General features: G+C 32.3%; 1 long non-coding RNA gene and 1 other non-coding gene across 2 annotated transcripts; both read left to right on the top strand.

The window, feature by feature from the left end:
* Positions 1 to 8,599: 8,599 nt before the first annotated feature.
* LOC121218326 (uncharacterized) lies at positions 8,600 to 9,362 on the top strand. Its single transcript, XR_005914563.1, has 2 exons — positions 8,600 to 8,743; positions 9,024 to 9,362. It is a non-coding gene; the product is annotated as an uncharacterized lncRNA (long non-coding RNA).
* A 9,556-nt stretch (positions 9,363 to 18,918) lies between these two features.
* Positions 18,919 to 19,025, top strand: LOC121218818 (small nucleolar RNA R71). Its single transcript, XR_005915295.1, has one exon. It is a non-coding gene; the product is annotated as a small nucleolar RNA R71 (small nucleolar RNA).
* The last annotated feature ends 2,351 nt before the right edge of the window (positions 19,026 to 21,376 follow it).

Below are 21,376 nucleotides of genomic sequence, written 5' to 3'. Positions count from 1 at the left end.
TAATACGATACTAATGACCTCATAAATATTTACGACCTGAAACATCAGATTTGTGGCCCCGAAACCACCATTTCCGATCATATTGAAAAACAAACTAATTAGTAAATCCTTATTTAATTAGGATTTAATTGCAATTTACCACAATTTAAAGAATTCCTCATCATTTCTATTATTAGGCCATTTAAGGAGGGCCTAATTACACAATTGGTCCTTCAATTATATTAATTTCCAATTAAACAAACTTATTTACAATTTAGCCTTAAACTAATTAGGACTAAATGAATAAATAACCCAAAAGTTAGTGGAATGATTGACATTCACCACCGCTTGGACTTTTTGACCATGGTTTAATCACCATTTTGGTCCCTTGACTACAATTAACTTTTACCTCTTTTTCAATTTAATCCTTTTACCTTAATTAAGCAATAAATCATCAAAATAAAATTTTCGGACCAAACTTCAATTCACATAGAATACAACTCTGTAATATTCAATAAAAATATTTATGGTCTAAAATCACAAAAACGAGTCCCCAATACCTCATTTTCAACAACCACTTGACTTTTGGACTAAACCACACATACTAATTGTTAATTCAATTAATTAAAATTCCTCAAATCAAAATTCACTATAAAAATTATTATAGACTTGTATAATTTAAATACTAGTTATACAAACTTTCTCATCGATTTTGTAGTCCCGAAACCACTGTTTTCGACACCACTGAAAATCAGGCTGTTACATACCACTTGACTGTGTGGCGACACCAAACCCTTATATAAACCCTTTTCTCGGCCAAAAAATAAAATTTTGGTTGTTTATGAGTTCCAAATAAAAGGAGAGAGAAAAAGAGTTGTTAGAAATCAAGATTGAATATCAACAATATTTGTTTTCTATTTTAGAATTCAAGTTTTTTTTTTAAACTTCAAAATTCAAGTTTGAATTGATAATGTTAGTTTGTAATTATTTTTATGTATTTTTATTTTATTTTACTATTATGTATGATTATGTGGCTATATATTGATAACTAATAGTATGAGATGCAAGTTATATTATATGATAAAAAGTTATTTTATTGCTTTAAAATGGTATAGAGTTGTTTTAATAGGAACTAATATATATTTTTATTTTTAATTTAGTTTACATATTTAGAATCGAAGATGAATAACTAATTCTTCGTACATGTCCATTTCGATAGGGGTAATTTTTCAAAAAAAAGTTGGTTGTATATTTGAATCACGCCATCAAATAGTGATGAGGTTTAATAATAGTGTAAAACTTGATGAAATCAAACAAAAGATTAGTGCGAAAATCATTCGACGTTGTGGGAGCAGGATGTCTAGACTATTCTACAAATTTCCAATTTGACGTGCAAATATAGGGAGATGGAACTTGTAGAGGATGATAATGTAGAGACTATGATCGCATTATATTGCTTGCCCGGCAACGTTAAGCCGGTTGAGTTGTTTGTTAAGTTAGCAGATGTTGAACCTGTACAAAATGTCACTCCCTTAAATCAATATGGAGTTCATGACCCGTATACAGAGATTCTGAGAGAGTCTGTTGATAAGTGATCTTTTGTATACGGGTTTGACTTTGATCTGAATGTTATGCGATCATGGAGCAACATCAACATGGGGGTGGCAATCCACATTGTGCTCATATTGTGTACAATTACCTTAATCTAGGTCCTCATTTACAGATACATCCATTGGTGATTGGTTTCGATACAGATGGTGAACAAGGACTTGATAATAATGGTGATTCTGATCACTAAGGTGAAGATTTTAGTGATCCTGATCTCGATGAGGTCCCGTATGATATTGATGATAAAGGTACAACGATGATGATAATGTATATGCCCATTCGCTTAGAAACTCGACTTGTGACATTATTATACGGAATGATCTTTCAGCCTACGTGTTGAGCATAGATCTCGATGCTACGCATGCATCTAAGTTTCCTGAGTACCTAAATATAATACCTTCTCACAGGTTGACACCAGATTTTGAATTAGAAGAGTTTGTTGTAGGTTAACAATTCCCAAACAAAGAGGAATGTGTATTTTCTATGAAGAAGTATAGCGTGAAAGTGTCAGTAGAATACAAAGTTGTTGTATTTAAACCGACATTATATAGTGAGGAATGTTGGAGGTTTGCAGAAGGTTGCAACTGGCGGGTACGAGCTGCATTGATGTAAAGGTCGCAATTGTAGGAGATTCAAAACTATGTAAGGCCTCACACATGTACTGTTTCACAGATGACGCAAAATCATGGGAAACTTGGTGAAAGGCATGCTTACCATTTCTGTATCGGTCTTAATTGTCAGTATGTAATCTCGATTTCAGTACTGGGCATCATATAAGAAAGCATGGTAGGCTAAACATATGGCGATGGAATAATTGTACGAAGATTGTGATGCTTCATACGATGAACTTCAGGGGTAGTTAGCCACAATACAAGAGTATGTGCCAGGGACTATAGTTGACTTGCAGACACTGCCTACTTATAAACTGGATGAATAACTAAATCCGAGGAAAAGAATTTTCCACTGCTTGTTCTGGACATTAAATCCATGTGTTAGGGCATTTCCCCACTTTAAGTCACTTGTGCAAGTTGATAGAACCTAGTTGTATGGGAAATATACACAAATCCTCATTATTACGGCTGCACAAGACGGTAACTGGAACGTACTACCAATAGCCTTCATCATTGTGAAGGTTGAGAACATGGAATCGTGGCAATTTTTCTTACCGAACTTGCGGAGGCATTGTAACACCTTGATACTCAACTCGATCGCCAGGTTTGAGCTACAGAGCGCTACATTCTGTAACAACCTATTTTTTTAGTGGTGTCAAAAACAGTGGTTTTAGGGCCACCAAATCTGACGAGTAAGTTCGTAAATATTATTATTTAATATTTACGAGTCAAATGTGATTTTTAAAAAGGCTTTTGATTTGATAATTTATGTTATATAAGTGATTTATTAAGTTCAAGTGGTTTTAGAAAATAAGGTATGGGACCTTGTTTTTATAAACTGAGCCGTAAATATTTTTACAAATATTTACGGAGTGCCATTAAGGTGGTATTAAAGTTTCGTTAAGAAATTTTAACGTTTCGATGGTTAATTAATTAAAAAGAACCAAATTTAAAAAAAAGTGCATTCCCGGGACTCTATTCTTGTAAATCGGACTCGTAAATATTTATGAAGCTAGTTGTGTAGTTTATTAGGTTTCGATTAAGTGAATTTACTTGAATTAAAAGTAAATTAGGTATAAGGACTAAATTGCATATAAGGTGAAAGTTGAATTATAAATTAAAGAAAAACTAAAAGGACTAAAGAAGTAATTATGCCATTGTTTCTTTATGACGCGACATAAGGTAGATTTTTTTTTTGTGAAATCATTATAAAACTTTAAGTTACTATATATGTATAGGCCCAAATTTGCCCAGGGCAAAACCCAAACACCAAAACCCAAACAGCAAAATAGTCCAAATATTACAAACCCAAATAGAACCCAACTACAAGCCCAAATTCACAAGCCCAATTATCTAAACCCTAATAGTCCAAACCCATAACAGAAAAAAAAAACAAAGAATTTTCAAACCTTAGGTGCGCTGCACCTAGGTCTTCTGGTCAACTGCCCCACTACCGTCACCTGCCTTCTGCCACCACCGCATGCCTCTGCCCACCTGCCTTCTGCCACTGCTGTGCACCTGCTTCACCCACTTGCCTGCAATAAGTGACAAGAAAGAATAAACAATGAAAACTTTGTAAAAATGGCTATAAATGCCATGGGAAAATCTATAATAGGGGGTTCTTTTTTTTTAGATTAAAAAAAAACAGATCCAAATATACAAAAACAGAAAAGCAACAAAAGCAGAAAAGAAAAAGAACGGGCAAAGGTCAATATTTTCTTCTATTTTAGCCTAAAAAACAGTTTTGTTATTTAAAGTTTCTTTTATTTTCGTTTTATTTTTTTTAAAAAAAGAACTATACACAAATATAATAAATAAATAAATAAAGGCGAAAAAAACTCACCTGGGGTGGTCCGGCCATCATCCGCGGCGGCGTGGGCGGCAAATTCATGGCAGTCCCCGTCGCCGGACTCTGGGCTCAGACCAGAAGGAGAGGGGATAGCTCTCAACTTTTTTTTTTCTGAAACCAGGGACTAAATGATTTTTTTTTGTTTAAAACTTAACTTTTATAGGCCTCCAAAACGACGTCGTTTTGGGCGGGCCTCTCAGGCACCAAAACGACGTCGTTTTGGCTCAACCCGCGCTTCGACCCAATCCAACCCAGGGGATCCGCGCGTTTTCAAGTTTTGGGTTATTTGCCCTTTTAGTCCTTCCACTTTTTTATTTGATTGCAATTGAGTTTTTTTTTTATTTTTTAATTTTACCCGTGTTTTTTCGGCGATTTTAGTTTAGTCCCTATTTGAACGACGTCGTTTTGGAGGAGAAAGGAAAATTACCCTTGCAGTCCCTCCATGTTATTCGCGCATTTAGAATAGTCCTCTCCTTTTATTTATTTATAGATTTGCCCCCGAATTTTATTTTAAGGTTCAATTTAGTCCCTTTTTTGTTATTTTAGCTATTTTATTTTTAAATTGATTATTTTAATATTATTACCACTATTATTATTTTACCCTTTGTACTCATATACCTATTTATTATTCCCATGTTTTAAAATTAATTAAATTGTCATTATTATTTTCTATTATTATTTTTATTATTATATTATTAAACTAATTAATTTATTATTAATATTATTACTATTACTATTTCCCCTTTTTTTTATTTACATGTTGTTCTTTTACTATATTATTAAATCAAAGAGTTTTGCATTATTATTTTTATTATATTTTTATATATTTATATACTTAAATACTGTAAATATGTTTATTTTATTATATCATTTTTTATCCTTTTATATAATTTTGAAACTTTAAATTATCATTATTATCATTATCATTATTATTAATATTATTCTTAGATTGTTTCATATAATATTTATTTTATAATATTAAGTTTTAAACTGTTTTTTTATTTGTTGTCCTTATTATTTGTTTTGTTTATTATTTTCCGCCTGTTTCCTGTATTTTATTCTTCATGTTGCTGTTCATTTATTATTATTTGCTATGTATATCGACATCAAAATTCATTTCACATTTTATCACAAAATTGTGGTTCATTTTACCCGACATTAAAAATTTTGTTTTCAAAGAAAGAAAAATAAAACTTCATATTTTAATATTTGAAAAGTCCAACAAATCCAAACACACGAACCCTTTTTTAAGCATGAATTTTTAATAATCTCGAGAATTAATGAAAGATCGTGTTTTAACTTACGGAATATGGTCTTTTCTAAAACCGAGATAATCGAATATCTTTCGAAATAAGTAAATTTTTCGGCATTCATTCTCGTATCGGAAATTTTAGACATTGTGTCTTAACTTACGGGACGTAATTTTCTTTCTCGATTAACGTGAAATATGTGTCTTTCTTGAAGATTTTAATATTTTAATAAATGATCGTATTTTAAATCTCTTCAAAGTTTTTAATTCTTGACACTAAGACACTAATTAATCAACTAGGTACCAATTTTGGGCATTACGAGGGTGCTAATCCTTCCTCGTACGTAACCGACTCCCGAACCCTTTTTTTAAGAATTTTGCAGACCAAAAGCGTTGTTTTAATAAATCCAAATTGTTTATTAAACAACCGTTTCACAAGGTGACTCGATCACACCTCATAAAAATGATCGGTGGCGACTCCCATTTTCGTTTTCGTTTTTAAATAAAAAGTCGACCCTTTTATCAAAAAATGATTTTGACAATATATTAAATATTTACTTAAGTATTATATTATATTATAATGAAACAAAATAATAATATAATAATGTATAATAAAACAAATAAAGAATAAATAAAAAGAAAGAAAGATAGAAATGAAACAAAAAGAAAAAGAAAGAAAGGAAGAAAAGAAAAAGGAAAGAAAGGAAAGAGAAAGCAACAACCTTAGGGGCTTTAATTGTTCAAAGTTCAATTGTTAATGTCGTACCGGAATCCTCGACTAAAAAGAAAAAAGATAAAGTAGACAAAAAATAGCTCGGAATTTCTGGTTTCTATTTCTATAATCCGAATTTAGTTTTTAATTGTTATAATTCAATTTAATGTATATGGTAAGTGTTGAGGTGAGAATTATTGTGTTTTGCAATTGAAATGGGTTGATTTAGTATGTGATGATTTTATTAAATTTATATTGATTGAATTGGTATGTATATATTGAATATATTAATTATTTTAATTGAAATGAATATTGGTTGTATTTGAAAAGTGAACTGGAACCCTATTAACTGTATTGGGCTGAGTCGGATATAGATGGCATGCCATAGGATTGGAAGAGTTCAAGGATTCCTTCGACTTCAAGTCGATGAGACACTGGGTGTCAATTTACTACTTTGGATTAATTCAATGAGGCATTGGGTGCTAATTTACTTCGGTTTAGCCGATGAGACACTGAGTGTCAAATTATTACTTCGAATTATCCGATGAGGCACTGGGTGCCAAACTAGCGTGTTTGGTTGGATCCGTGTATCCGTCCGAGTCCGAGTCGTGTTAATAGGGGTAAATGAATAATAAAGTTCTATAATTGATATTGAAATGACATGGTATGAGAAATGGAAGTGAAATAGTGAATTGAAAATAGAATGTGAAATATGTTGCAAATACATGGAAAATATGAGTTATATACTCATGAATTGAATATGGAATGGATAAAGAAATTGTATAAATGAAATGTGGATTATATTATGAAAAGCTATTTATATAGCAAGAATGAGAATTGAGATATTTTTGAAACAAATTAAATATGATATGCTATTATGTATGAATTCAAAGAGTTGGCATATGGTTGTTGTAATATTTAAATATTAATATGTGTTTATATTTCCATCGTTTATTTGTAAATTTTTTTATCTTTATATATTCGGATTATAGAAATACCACTGATTTTTTACTCAACGTACGGTTTTGTTTTCCGTGCGCAGGTTAGGTACATAATTTTGATCGCCGATTCAGCATCCAACAATGGTCCCGAACTCAAACATGGTGATGTTTATCCTTTTGAAATGTGTCGGCATGTACCTAGTGTCGAAACCATTTTTTTGAAAACAAAAATTTTAGTTATCGACTTTAAAAAAAACAAAAATTGGAGTCGCCACCGATCCTTGATTGATGTGTCATCGGCTCACCTTAAAAACGATTTTGGTCTGCGAAATTTGAGAAAACAGGTTCGGGAGTCAGTTACGCACGAGGAAGGGTTAGCACCCTCGTAACGCCCAAAAATCGGTACCAAATTGATTATTTAATGTCTTAGTGTAGAGGGTTAAAAATATATATTTTTTAAAAACTCAAATGATGAAATCTGAAAAGGATAATCAATTGTTCAAGTTAGATAAAGAAATCGAGACCCAATACGTTAGGGTACAATTTCTCAAAACCCCCGAACTTTGAATATTGCTATTTTGTTTTTAAAGAAAATCTTCATTTCGAGAAGGCAATATGTCATGCCCAATACGTTAGGACATCACAAATTAAGTTCCCGGAAATGATTTTTATACTTATACATTTTAAATAACGAATATTCTCGATTATTTGGAATTAACAAAAAAATCGGAACCCAATACGTTAGGACTCAATTTTCCTCGAAAATCCCTAACTTTGAATATCGTTTTTATTTTGAAAGCCTTTGGAAAAACATAAAAAAATGATTTTAATATTTTGACGAAATCAAAATATATTTTTAAAAAATGTGTTAAAAAAATGTGAATGCAATATGAAACAAAAAATTTAATTCAAATTATATGTATACATAAGTATGATATATAAACGAATTTTGCAAATATGTACATGAGAGAAAAATGCATAAATCATAAAAATAAAACAGTGACAAAATACATATAAAATATATTAATACATTTAAAAAATGTATAAGTATAATGTATTAAAAAAATAGAAAATATTTATAATAAGCCTTGAAAAGAATGCAAAAATATATGTACATGTTATAAAAATGTATGAACATATGAATTATAAAACATGAAATTATAAATATTATAAAAAATATGAATGTATATAAAATATATATAAACTATAAAAATAAAATGATGTGATAATAAAATATATACGTACTACATATATGTATTAAAACATTTAGAATATACATATATATTAACATATATATGCGCAAATATATACGTGCAATAATAATATTATAATAATAATTATACTAAAAAACAATATAAACAATATAATAAAAAACTAAAAAACAAATTAAGGATTAAATTTAAAAACCAAACAGAATTTGAGAGCTGAATTTGAAAATAAAACAAGAGAGGGAGTAATTTAAACAAGCGCAACCAGGGGGAGGACCAAAAAAAACAATTTACCCAAACCACTCAAAGCATTGCGCAACATTGGATTAAATCAAAACATTAACAATGTTTCATGGAAAAATTTGAAAACATAAAAAAGGAAAACAATAATTTTGAAAACCATAAAAAAATGAAGGGCCTAAATTATAAATAACCCATCAACTTAAAATCAAATAAAAACCCCCTTTTAAACCCTAAAATCCATTTTCTTTCTTTCTTTGATATTGCACCGTAATGCTCTCCCTCTGAAAACTCCTCCTCTGCTCCAATGGCGACGAAACAAAGGAGCTTCAACGACGCCACACCAGTAAGTTTCCTTTACTCTCTTCCTCGTTTTTGTTTATTTGTTGTTTTTTTAAAGAAGCAAAAGAAAAGAACTAGATAAATTAAAAAAACAGTAAAAGAACAGAGAAAGAAAAAAAACAAAATCCCACCTTCAAAAATGTTTTTTTCGGTCTATTTTCTTTTCGATTTCGGTACAAAAATTTGCTAACCCCGTTACAAAGATTGATTGTCCTTTTTATAGCCGAACCTTTTTTTACAAATTTCGTGTGTATATACAAACTGATGTTGTTCGTGATTTGCAGGTGCGTGCGTGTGTGAGCGGAGAGCACGCGAAGTGCGGGACTACCACGACGTGGGGCGTGCGCGGCGCTGGAAGTTAATGCGACGTGGAGAGCATGTACGGCGCAGGGCAAATTAGGGTTCTTAGAATCATTTTAGGATTAGGTTAATTGGGTTAGGCTAGATTTGGGCTTGAATTAATGAAATTGGGCTATTTTGGGCCGCATGTATTTAGTTTATTGGGCTGTGCAAATGGTTTTGGGCCTCAGGCAATAATTGGGTATTACACCTAGGGTGTCTAATTAATAGTTATTTTGTATATTAATTGTAATAAGATTATAAGTTAATATTGGTTAGTTATATACATATAAATATGTGTTTGTTTTTGAAGCCATATTATGGCATGATAAATTGAACTAAATCTAGATAGGTGCACGTGAATTTAATTCTATGTTTAAGTGCTCATGAAATAGGCAAAATAGATTTGAATTTGGCATGTTTATAAATTAGACTTGAATGATACTTTGATGATATGATTTGATGATATAATTGTGGTACCAATGAGGGTACATTGGTTAGGCACCTAGGATATATGAATTTGATTGGTTTTGACTTGAATATTATATAATATGAAATGTTTGAAATTATGTCCATTTGATCGATAATGCACCGAAACCTTATTCTGATGACGGATGTGGGTTAGGGGTGTTACGCATTCCTTGTCGGGGCAACTTCAAATAATTACATTCAACTTTGAACCATTAAACATCCAAATATGAGTAATACACATGTATAGTATGATATGTAATCATTTTTGGGTCTTATATGAGCTTACGAAAGCTCTATCACTAACTCGAGGTCAAATTAGGACCAAACCATAAATAATTCAAAATGTTGGGTTGACGTCACGGCTTCAGGGTTTCCTCGTCACGACGTAACTCATTGACTAGGTCTCATAGCGGCATTAAGAGTATGTTGTTGCAACACGACCTTTTGTTTTGAAAATGGCCAAAATGGCACCAACTTGTATCATCTAGTAATTCGTTTCCATCAACACCAACTTCAATTTCAACCAAAATGTCATTTCCAATATACATTTCCAACATATTTCATCATTCACAAATTCATTTGTAATTCATATTTATACATACCATGTTTGACACTTATGCAATTTCAAAACATTATCAAATGGACATATACATTTGAGTATGATCACAAGTAGTTCATATGCTCATATAAAGAATTTAATTGTCAACTTCACCCACACAATCCAACCATTTGACCATTTCTAATTCACTAATCTAAAATCTAAAATGACATATCGTATAATATGCAAAAATCGACTGAACCTAGGTACATGCCATATAACGAACAAAAAAGACTATACAAACAATATTGAGTCAAAGATTGCCTCTTGGATGCTAGAATCACTTCTCGTGACCTCAAGATGAACCTAAACTTGTGCACGGAAAAACAAACCATACGCTGAGCGATATCGTTTTGTGGTATTTTCATGATTCAAATCAATATAATACAAATTCAATCAATTGCATACATTCAATCTCAAATTCTAATATCAATCAATTCATACACAATTCATGTTAATCCCTAATCATATATCATGATGGTCACTAAACTAACTATAATTACGACAAAGGCAAACACACCTATCGAACAATAGTATAGCTATGGTGAGGAGGGAATATCGTATCCACGAGGACTAAAAGTACTAGTACTTGCCGTTTTTGTATTATTTAGCCGATAAATTGAAGTGATTGTTTTTAATATAAATTTACTAATCTAGTTTAACTACGACCGCAACAGAGAATGAAATGGGAAAATAATCGAAGATAACCAAAGATAAAGACAATACCCAAGAAAGAATCCACCTAGACTTTACCTATTATTCTGAATCTAAATTAAATGATTTATTCACTTGTGTCTTGATCCATAGAAATCTCTAAATCATGTTAATATCTATTTTGAGAGTAAAAACAACTAACTCTAGGTTGATTAATTGAAATCACTTTCTAATTAAAACCCCTATTGTCGCATTAACTCGATCTATGAATTCCCCTATTAGATTTGACTCTAATCCCGTAGATTTATGTCGTCTTATTTCTAGGATTGCATGCAACTCCACTCAATTATGCTAGATCTACTCCCAAACAGGGACTTTTGCTCCACTGAAATAAGCACATTAAACATGAATTAATATCCCAAAAATATTAAAACACAAAATAAACATGCATAATGAGAACAAGAATCAAGTATTTATCGTGTAAAACAGAAATTAAATAATAGGATTCATCAAATGTTTCATCTCCCCTAGGTATCTAGGGGATTAGTTCATAATCCTGAATAAAAACATCCTAAAGTCAAAAAACCACAAGACATAAAGAAATTCAATAAAACTTTTAAGGAAGTTAAAAGGAGATCTTCAATCTTGAAGGAGATCCACTTCTGAGTTGGTTCCGATGGTGTTCTTCGAGTCTTTTCTTTGATCTTCTATGCGTCCTCCCTTAGGTCTTCTTCTAATTCGTATTTATAGACTTTAGAATGCTCAGAAAGCCTAAAAATTAGGTTTTTCCGCGTATCTGGGAAGCAGGTTGCGAAATTGACATGGGCTGGCACATGGGCGTGTGGCTAGCCCATGTGGAAATGCCCAGGCCGTATGGATCCTGAAAACAACTATTTTTGTCCAATTTTGGCTTGTTTTTCGCTCCTTTCACTCCCCTATGCTCACCCAAGTATAGAAACACGAGTTTAAAGGATTAGGAGCATCAAATTCACTAATTTACATAATAAATCATCCAAAAACGCATCAAGAATGAGATTAAAAATATGTTACTTTTATGGTTTATCAAATATCCCCACACTTAAGTGTTTGCTTGTCCTCAAGCAAAATCCTCAACTCACAATTAAAATTAATCTTTCTCAACTTATAATTCTCATCAATAATGTTTTGACATAATTCACAAATAATCATACATTGATAATTCAACTAAAAGAGCACTAAAGATTCAAACAATCCAAGTCAAACATTTTTAAAGCATGAAAACATAGGTATTCCCCTTTATCTAAGTAATTACCTTTAATTCAAAATTGACAAGAATCGACATCCTCACTAAAGGTTCACTCAAATCACTCGAAGTATTTAAGGTTCAAGAATAAGCACTCAATAGTCAAAGAAGAAAAGTCATTACCATAGGCTTGCATGAAAATCAAATCTCCACCACTATAAAATGATATGATACACAAATCAAAAGGTCTTTAAGAGGTTGTAATGGGGCTTAGGTTAAGGGTGTGGAGAAAGGCTAAAAAAGTTGGTTAAAATTGAGATCAAATTGATAAATTACCAAACTAGAAAATTAAGCAAATGTTGAATTAAAAGCAAGTGAATAAATTAAGAACTATTCAAGAATAAGAAAATGATCTTCTTCTCAAAATATTAATTTAACTGTTCAAGCTCAATCATAGAACTAAATAATAATCAATATTTTTTATTTTCTTTTATTTTTGATTTTTTTGATTTTTTTACAATAATAGATAATTCAACAAATCAAACAAAAGAGCATAGTTAGGCAACTAACCAAATCAAATCTCGATAAAATGGGAAAAATCCTCAATGAACAAAAAAAATGAGTTATGGGTTACAATTAGTGGGTAAATTATGAAACGGTGTGTTAGGCTCAACGGGGTTCACTAAGGGTTAATTAACAAGGTAGGCTTTTATGGGATAAATCAGTTAAAACCTAAGTGTCTTTATCATCTCAGTATATCAAATTAAAGGTGTGGTCTCGACATGCATAATTGAAGCAAATTCTAGAATAACAAATCAAATTGACACTCATAACCAATAATAAAATGAGCAAGAAAAATGTATTCTCTAAAGGCTCAAAATCTCACAACAAATTATGGTTTTTGATGTCAAACTTGTAAATTTAAAATTTCAAGGTAATACCTCAATTCAGGGAAACAACCTAAAATTTTTAATTCTGAAAATAAACTTACCATGCTTGATTCTCTCATGTCTTAAAGTTTAAAACAACCAATGCACAAATATCTATGAATTTAATCCAAAACACATCAATAAAAATCACAAATCGATAAAAATTCATTCAAATAGAAGTATGAGAAAATTAGTTAAACACAAGACATAATTCATGGATTTTCTAATAAATATATAAATAACCTCCCCACGCTTAATATGTACATTGTAATTAATGTACAAACAGATATAATCATAGTATAAACAAAATATCATAAGAGAGGGAGAAAACTGAAACTGCCCTGAATATTGGATGAAATTCCCAGAATAGTGAAAAACGGAATTGTAGTAAAAATCTAAATGTACGCATGATTCTGAGTAAACTAATAAGAAAATAAACACAAATAATAGAGAAGATTAAGGGGTCATAACTCGATTAGAAACAACCATAAAATATATTTCAAAATATAATAATTAAAGTAAGTTTAAAAAATAAAAAATAAAAAGAAAGATAAATAAAAAATAAACGGAAAAAATAATAATAATAAACTAAATGATACCAATAAACTTAAAGGTAATTGTAATAATAATAGTAAAAAAACTAAAAATAATATAAATAGTAGAAAAATTAAAATAAATTTAAAATCTAAGTATAAGAATAATAAATAAAATTAGTAAAATAAAAATAAATAATATAAGAAATAATAAATAAAATAAAATAGAAGGGGTGGCTTGGTTGAGGAAGAAGAAAAAGATAAATTGAGAAAGGAATTTTAGGGTTTGGGCCACACAACCGCGAGGAGTATTTTCAGCCCATGTGCAATTAAAAATTAACCCAGTTTTCACACGACCATGGACACGCCTGTGTGGACTCCCACACGCCTGTGTGGCCCGGTCGTGTCTCTCAAACGGCTGTGTGTCTTGCCCATGTAACTCTCTGACTTGATTTAAAATTGGAAAAAATAGCTCCAGGTTTCACACAGCCTAGGACACGCCTGTGTGTGTTTTCCTTCGCTTATCCCATGCCCATGTGAGATCCCACAAGCCCGTGTGGGTCACACGGCCATGTCGCCAGGCCGTTTAACTTACTGTCGATTACCCCATTTCATATACGGCCTGCAACATGCCCATGTGTTCAGGCCGTGTGAGTAAAAAACACACATTTTTTTTAGATTTTAAATTAGCATGTAATGGAATTAAAAGCATTAGCAAAAGTTAAACATTTGGGTTGCCTCTCGAGAAGCGCTTATTTAGAGTCTAAGCTAAACTTACCTTGTATTCGCGAAGCCGAAGCTCCTCTCTATCATTTCTAAAATCGTCACCATTATAAAATTTGAGTGGATGTCCGTTTAACTTACATGCGCCATATGTCGGATGTGTTACCTTTATCGTACCATACGGGAAAATGGTTTGTACCACGAATGGACCTGACCATCTTGATTTTAGTTTCCGGAGAAATAGTTTGAGCTTTGAATTGTATAAAAGGACAGGACCTCCAACTGTGAATTGTTTGGGCTACTTCAAACAAGCGTTATGGTGTCGCTTTGTCACTTCTTTATATAGTCCTGAGTTCTCGTAAGCATTAGCTCGCCACTCGTCTAACTCGTTTAGTTGCATCAATCTTTTCTCACCTGCAAGATTAAGGTCGTAGTTTAGAAATTTTATTGCCCAAAATGCTTTATGTTCGAGTTCAAGTGGTAAATGACAACTCTTTCCATATACAAGTCTGTAAGAAGATGTTCCTATGGGTGTCTTATAAGTAGCCCTATAACCCATAAAGCGTCATCTACTTTTATTCGCCCAATCCTTTCTATTTGACTTCACAGTTTTTTCTAGGATACGTACTCGATTCGCAACTTCAACTAGGCCATTAGTTTGAGGGTGATAAGGGGTAGCTGTTCTGTGATACACCCTATACTTATTAAGGACATTAGCAAATTGAGCATTACAAAAATGTGTACCCTTATCACTAATAATCTCTTTAGGTGTTCCAAATCGAGAAAAGAACTTTTTAAGAAATCAAACTACCACTCTAGCATTATTAGTAGGTAAAGCTTGAGCTTCTACCCATTTTGACATATAATCAACTGCTACTAGAATGTATTTATTAGCAAAATAGCTAGGGAATGGGCCCATGAAATCAATGCCCAGATGTCAAAAATTTTACATGAAAGTATATAAGTTTGAGGCATTTCATCACGTTTAGAGATATTACCTAATCTTTGGCATCTATTATAAGAAGCAACATACCTGTTAGTGTCCTTGAATAGTGTGGGCCAATAAAAACCTGATTCAAGCGTTTTATGTGCTGTCTTAATTCCACTGTAATGTCCTCCTATCGGTCCTGAGTGGCAGTGTTCCAAGATATTATTCGCTTATGATTTTGTAACACACCTTCAAATTACTTAACCTGCACATACACGAAAAAGAAAAGGGTCCTCCTAAAAATAATTTTTCACATCGGTAAAGAATCGTTTCTTTTGGTGATGTGTCAACCCTTTTGGTAGGATGTTAGTGGCCAGGTAATTCGTGATATCCGTAAACCAAGGAACTTCAGAATTGGTTATAACCATGAGTTGTTCCTCAGGAAATGAGTCATTTATCTCGTTCTCATTAAATTCCTTAAGATGGGGATTCTTTAGTCGTGAAAGGTGATCTGCTACAAGATTTTTAGCTTCCTTCTTATCTTAGATTTCCAAATCGAACTCCTGCAATAATAAAATCCACCTTAGAAGTCGAGGTTTTGCATCCGATTTAGTTAGAAGATAGCGAAGAGCAGAATGGTCAGTGTAAACAACAACTTTAGACAATATTATATATGATCTAAATTTATCGAATGCCAAAACCACAGCTAGCAATTCTTTTTCTGTAGTAGTGTAATTTTCTGTGCATCTATCAAAGTCTTTCTAGCATAATAGATTGGCTGGAAATGTTTGTCTCTTCGCTATCCAAGAACTGCACCAACTGCAAAATCACTCGCATCACACATCAATTCAAAGGGTAAATTCCAATCAGGTGCAACCACAATCAATGCATTAATTAATTTTTCCTTAAGAGTATTAAATGTTTCTAAGCATTCTTGATTAATATTGGACGTCACATCTTTTTCTAGCAAATAAGGTTTAGCTATTTTAGAGAAATCTTTAATAAACCTTCTATAAAATCCAACATGTCCTAAAAAGCTTCGAATAGCCTTAACTAAACTAGGGGGAGATAGTTTTTTGATAATTTCAATTTTCACTCTATCAACCTCAATCCCTTTACTAGAAATTTTATGGCTCAACACAATCCCTTCTCGAACCATGAAGTGACATTTTTCCCAATTAAGTACAAGGTTCGTTTCCTCATGTCTCATTAAAACTCATTTTAAATTTTTAAGACAGAGGTGGAAAGAATTATCGAATACTGAGAAGTCATCCATAAATACCTCCATAATGTCTTCTACAAGTTCATCAAAAATTACTAGCATGCAACGCTGAAAAGTAGTAGGAGCATTACACAATCCAAAAGACATTCTTTGATAAGAAAACGTACCATATGGACATGTAAATGTCATTTTTTCTTGGTCCTCGGGAGCTATCAGGATTTGGAAGTAGCCTGAAAGTCCATCTAGGAAGCAATAATACATGTTACCAGATAATCTCTCCAACATTTGATCTATGAATGGTAGAGGAAAATGATCTTTCCTTATGGCATCATTCAACTTCCTATAGTCAATACAAACTCTCCATCCCGTGACTGTTCTCGTTGGAATCAACTCATTTTTCTCGTTGGCTACAATAGTCATGCCTTCTTTCTTAGGAACAACCTGCACAAGACTCACCCAAGTACTATCAGAAATAGGATAAATAACTCCAGCATCTAGAAGTTTAATTACCTCAGCTTTAACAACTTCCTTTATGTTAGGATTTAATCTTCTTTGAGCTTGCACACATGGTTTATACTCATCTTTTATTAAAATTTTATGGGTGCAAAAAGAAGGATTGATCCTTCTGATATCGAAAATCTTTCAAGATATGGCTTTTTTATGTTCCTTTAATACTTGCAATAACTCATCTTTCTCATTTGGCTTCAAATTTGAAGCAATAATTACTGGCAAAGTAGAATTGTCTCCAAGAAATGCATACTCTAAGTGATTTGGTAATTGCTTCAGTTCCAATTTGAGAGGTTATTCAATGGAGGGTTTTAATTTTAATTCATCGTTTACCTCAATGCCCTTATAATTCTTCTGTCTCAGTGAAGACTCATTAGAATCTAAATCAATTTTTATCTCACTTATCATAGTAGTATCGTTATCTACCTCCTCTCCTTGAATAAGACACAATTTCAACGTGTCGTTATGAATAATTTCCTGTAATGAATCTTGAATAACATGGTCAATAAAGTCAATAAAATAACATGAATCATTTTGTTCTCTAGAGAATCGTATGGCATCATAGATTTTAAAAGTAATATCTTAATCACCTATCCTAAGCACAAGTTTACCATCACCTACATCAGTGACAGCCTTAGCAGTGGCTAAAAAAGGGCAACCTAAAATTAAAGGTACCTCACTACCCTCATCCATGTCAAGCACAAAAAAATCAACAGGGAATATGAATTTATATACCTTTACAAGTACATCTTCAATAATACCTCTAGGATATTTAACAGATCTATCGGCTAATTGAATACTCATCCTAGGGGGTTTAGGTTCCCCAAGCCCAAGTTGCTTGAATATTTTATAAGGCATCAAATTAATACTAGCACCCAAATCAGCTAATACTTTCTCAATATTTAAACTACCAATAAAACAGGGAATAGTAAAACTTCCTAAATCTTTCAGCTTAGTTGGCAGTTTATTTTGGAGGATAGCTAAACATTCCTCATTGAGTTCCACAGTGGATAGTTCTTCAAACTTCCTTTTATTTGTTAATAGCTCTTTTAAGAATTTTGCATTTGGGGGCATCTGTGAAATAGCTTCAACGAAAGGTAAGTTGATATGTAATTGTTTAAAAAGTTCAAGAAATTTACCAAATTGTTCATCCATGCGGTCTTTCTTCAACTTGGCCTGATACGGGATCGGTGGTTTATATTTTTTAACCATTGATGTCTAAATTTCTTCGAGTTTTACCCCCTCATCATTTACCTTATCAGTTTCCTGTAGTAGATTCTTTTCGGGTTCAGCCAACACTTTTTCATTCCTCAATATAACTACTTTCATGTGCTCTTTTGGTTTAGGTTCGGTGTTACTGGGTGAACTACCTTGTTGCTTTTCTGAAATAAATTTAGCAAGCTATTCAACCTGATTTTCGAGCCTAAGAATTGATGCTTGTCGACTTTTCAAATTTGTCTCGGTGTTTTGAAAATGAGTTTCTGACGCCAAAATAAATTTTGCTAACATCTCTTTAAGGTTTGGCTTCTTCTCTAGCTGATAAGGTTGTTGTAAACCCGGAAGTGGTTGTGATCTTTGATTTCCTTGATCACCCCATGCGAAGTTTGGGTGGTTTCTCCAACCTGCATTATAGTTTTTACTATAAGGGTTATTTTGAGTTCTAGAATTATTACTCATATAATTGATATGTTCATTCTTCGTACTAGGACCGAAGGGTAAATATTCTAGATTATTTATTCCACCTCCATTTGTACCGTATTGCGTCACCTAATTTACCTACGTAGAAAGATATAAATCATCAAATTTTCTATTTAATATTTCTACTTGGTTTGATAATATGGTTATCGCATTTAAATTAAAAACACCAGTTGTTTTCATTGGCTTCGTCCTCATGACTTGCCACTGATGATTATTCAGTGACATCTCCTCAATAAATTCATAAGTTGCTTTGAATGTTTTAATGTTTAGAGTTCCACCAGCTGCTGCGTCGATTAGTTGCCTAGTTGAGAGATTCAAACCACTATAAAAGGTTTGAACTTGTAGCCATAGAGATAACCCATGATGAGGGAACCTTTCTAATAAATCCTTATACCTCTCCCATGCATCATATAATGTCTCTAAATCAACCTGCACAAAGGAAGAGATGTCGTTCCTCAACTTGGCTGTCTTAGCCGGAGGAAAGTATTTCGGTAGGAAGTTCTCAGTCATTTGATCTCATGTAGTGATGAAACCTCGTGGTAAAGAGTACAACCACTGCTTAGCTTTATTCCTCAATGAGAAACGGAATAATCGTAGGCGAATGGCATTTCCAGTGACGCCAACAATTTTGAAAGTATCTCAAGTTTCCAAAAAGCTGGCCAAATGAGTATATGGGTCTTCGTCTTGCAAACCATCGAACTGAACAAATTGTTGAATCATCTGAATAATGTTCGGTGTTAGTTCAAAATTATTTGCAGTAATAATATGTCTCACAATACTCGATTCAGCCCTAATTAGACTAGACTTGGCATAATCGTACATAGCACGAGGAACAAGAGCAGGACCTACAAGATTTGCCACCACTACAGGAGGTAGCTGATTATTCTGATTATCACCCATCTCCTCAGTAATAAAGGAACCTTCCAGAAGCAAAATTAAAGAAAAACTAACATGTAAAAATTAAACTAAAAGCAAAAATAAAATGCAATAAAAATAAATGGCTAAATTAATAAAAATTGATGTTCCTAATATTTTAGTCTTCGACAACGACACCAAAAAATTGATGGTCACTAAACTAACTATAATTACGACAAAGGCAAGTGCACCTATCAAACAATAGTATAGCTATGGTGAGCAGGGAATATCGTATCCACGAGGACTAAAAGTACTAGTAATTATCATTTTTCTATTATTTAGCCGATAAATTGAAGTGATTGTTTTTAATCTAAATTTACTAATCTAATTTAACTACGAACGTAACAGAGAATGAAATGGAAAAATAATCGAAGGTAACAAAAGAGAAAGACAATACCTAGGAAAGAATCCACTTAGACTTCACCTATTATTTTGAATCTGAATTAAACGATTTATTCACTTTTGTCTTGATCCGTAGAAATCCCTAAATTATGTTAATATCTTTTTTGAGAGTAAGAACAACTAACTCTAGGTTGATTAATTGAAATCTCTTTCTAATTAAAACTCATATTGTCGCATTAACTCGATCTATGAATTCCCCTATTAGATTTGACTCTAATCATGTAGATTTATGTTGTCCTATTTCTAGGATTGCATGCAACTCCACTCAATTATGCTAGATTTACTCTCAAATAGGGACTTTTTCTCCATTGAAATAAGCACATTAAACATGAATTAATATCCCAAAATTATTAAAACATGAAATAAGCATACATAATTAAGAACAAGAATCAAGTATTTATCGTGTAAAATAGAAATTAAATAATAAGCATCAATTTTTTTATCTCCCCTAGGTATTTAGGGGATTAGTTTATAATCTCGAATGAAAACATCTCAAAGTTAGAAAAACCACAAGACATAAAGAAATTCAATAAAACTTCTAAGGAAGTTAAAAGGAGATCTTCAATCTTGAAGGAGATCCACTTTTGAGTTGGCTTCGATGGTGTTATTCAAGTATTTTCTTTGATCTTCTCTGCGTCCTCCCTTAGGTCTTCTTCTAAATGGTATTTATAGACTTTAGAATGCTCAGAAAGCCTAAAAATTGAGTTTTTCCGCGTATTTGGGAAACGGGTTATGAAATCAACACGGGCTGGCACATGGACGTATGCCCAGCCCATGTGGAAATGCCCAGGCCGTGTGGATCTTGAAAATAACTCTTTTTGTCTGATTTTGGCTTGTTTTTCACTCCTTTCACTCTCATATGCTCACCTAGAAACATGAATTTAAAGGATTAAGAGCATCAAATTCACTAATTTACATAATAAATCATCCAAAAACGCATCAAGAATGGGATTAAAAATATGTTACTTTTATGGCTTATCATATCAACATTTATATGCCATAAAGTGTACCAACTATGTCAGATAGATCAATTATACATTGCCTCAATTAAGAAACTATATGAGCATATCATACCAATGTCATTAGCGTTTATATTTCCTTTCAATATAACACATTCAATCATATCCAGTTTTCATTTTTGAATCGAATCAATTTATTCGTTAACTTTCCAAATCGGCCCTCAGGCTTGTTTAATTGGTTCGTATGTTCTTTCACATGCTTTTTGTAATCATATATCGTATATATGTACCTGTAGTGCAATTTCATAACATTGAATCATTTCGAGTATCATTTAACCAATTCACAATTTATATCCCCTATTAATATGAATCAAACCTGAACAGATACACGGATCCTAACCAACACACTAATTTGGCATCTAGTGCCTCAACGAAACGTTTGAAGTAAATAGATTGGGCCCAATGTTTATCGATTTAACAGAAGTAAAAGTTGTGTCCAACACTCATCAGAACATTTGAAGGAAAATGCATCCATGG

Source organism: Gossypium hirsutum, chromosome D06 (genome assembly GCF_007990345.1).
Source record: "Gossypium hirsutum isolate 1008001.06 chromosome D06, Gossypium_hirsutum_v2.1, whole genome shotgun sequence".
NCBI lineage: Eukaryota > Viridiplantae > Streptophyta > Magnoliopsida > Malvales > Malvaceae > Gossypium > Gossypium hirsutum.
This window is presented reverse-complemented; position numbering and strand designations above follow the sequence as displayed.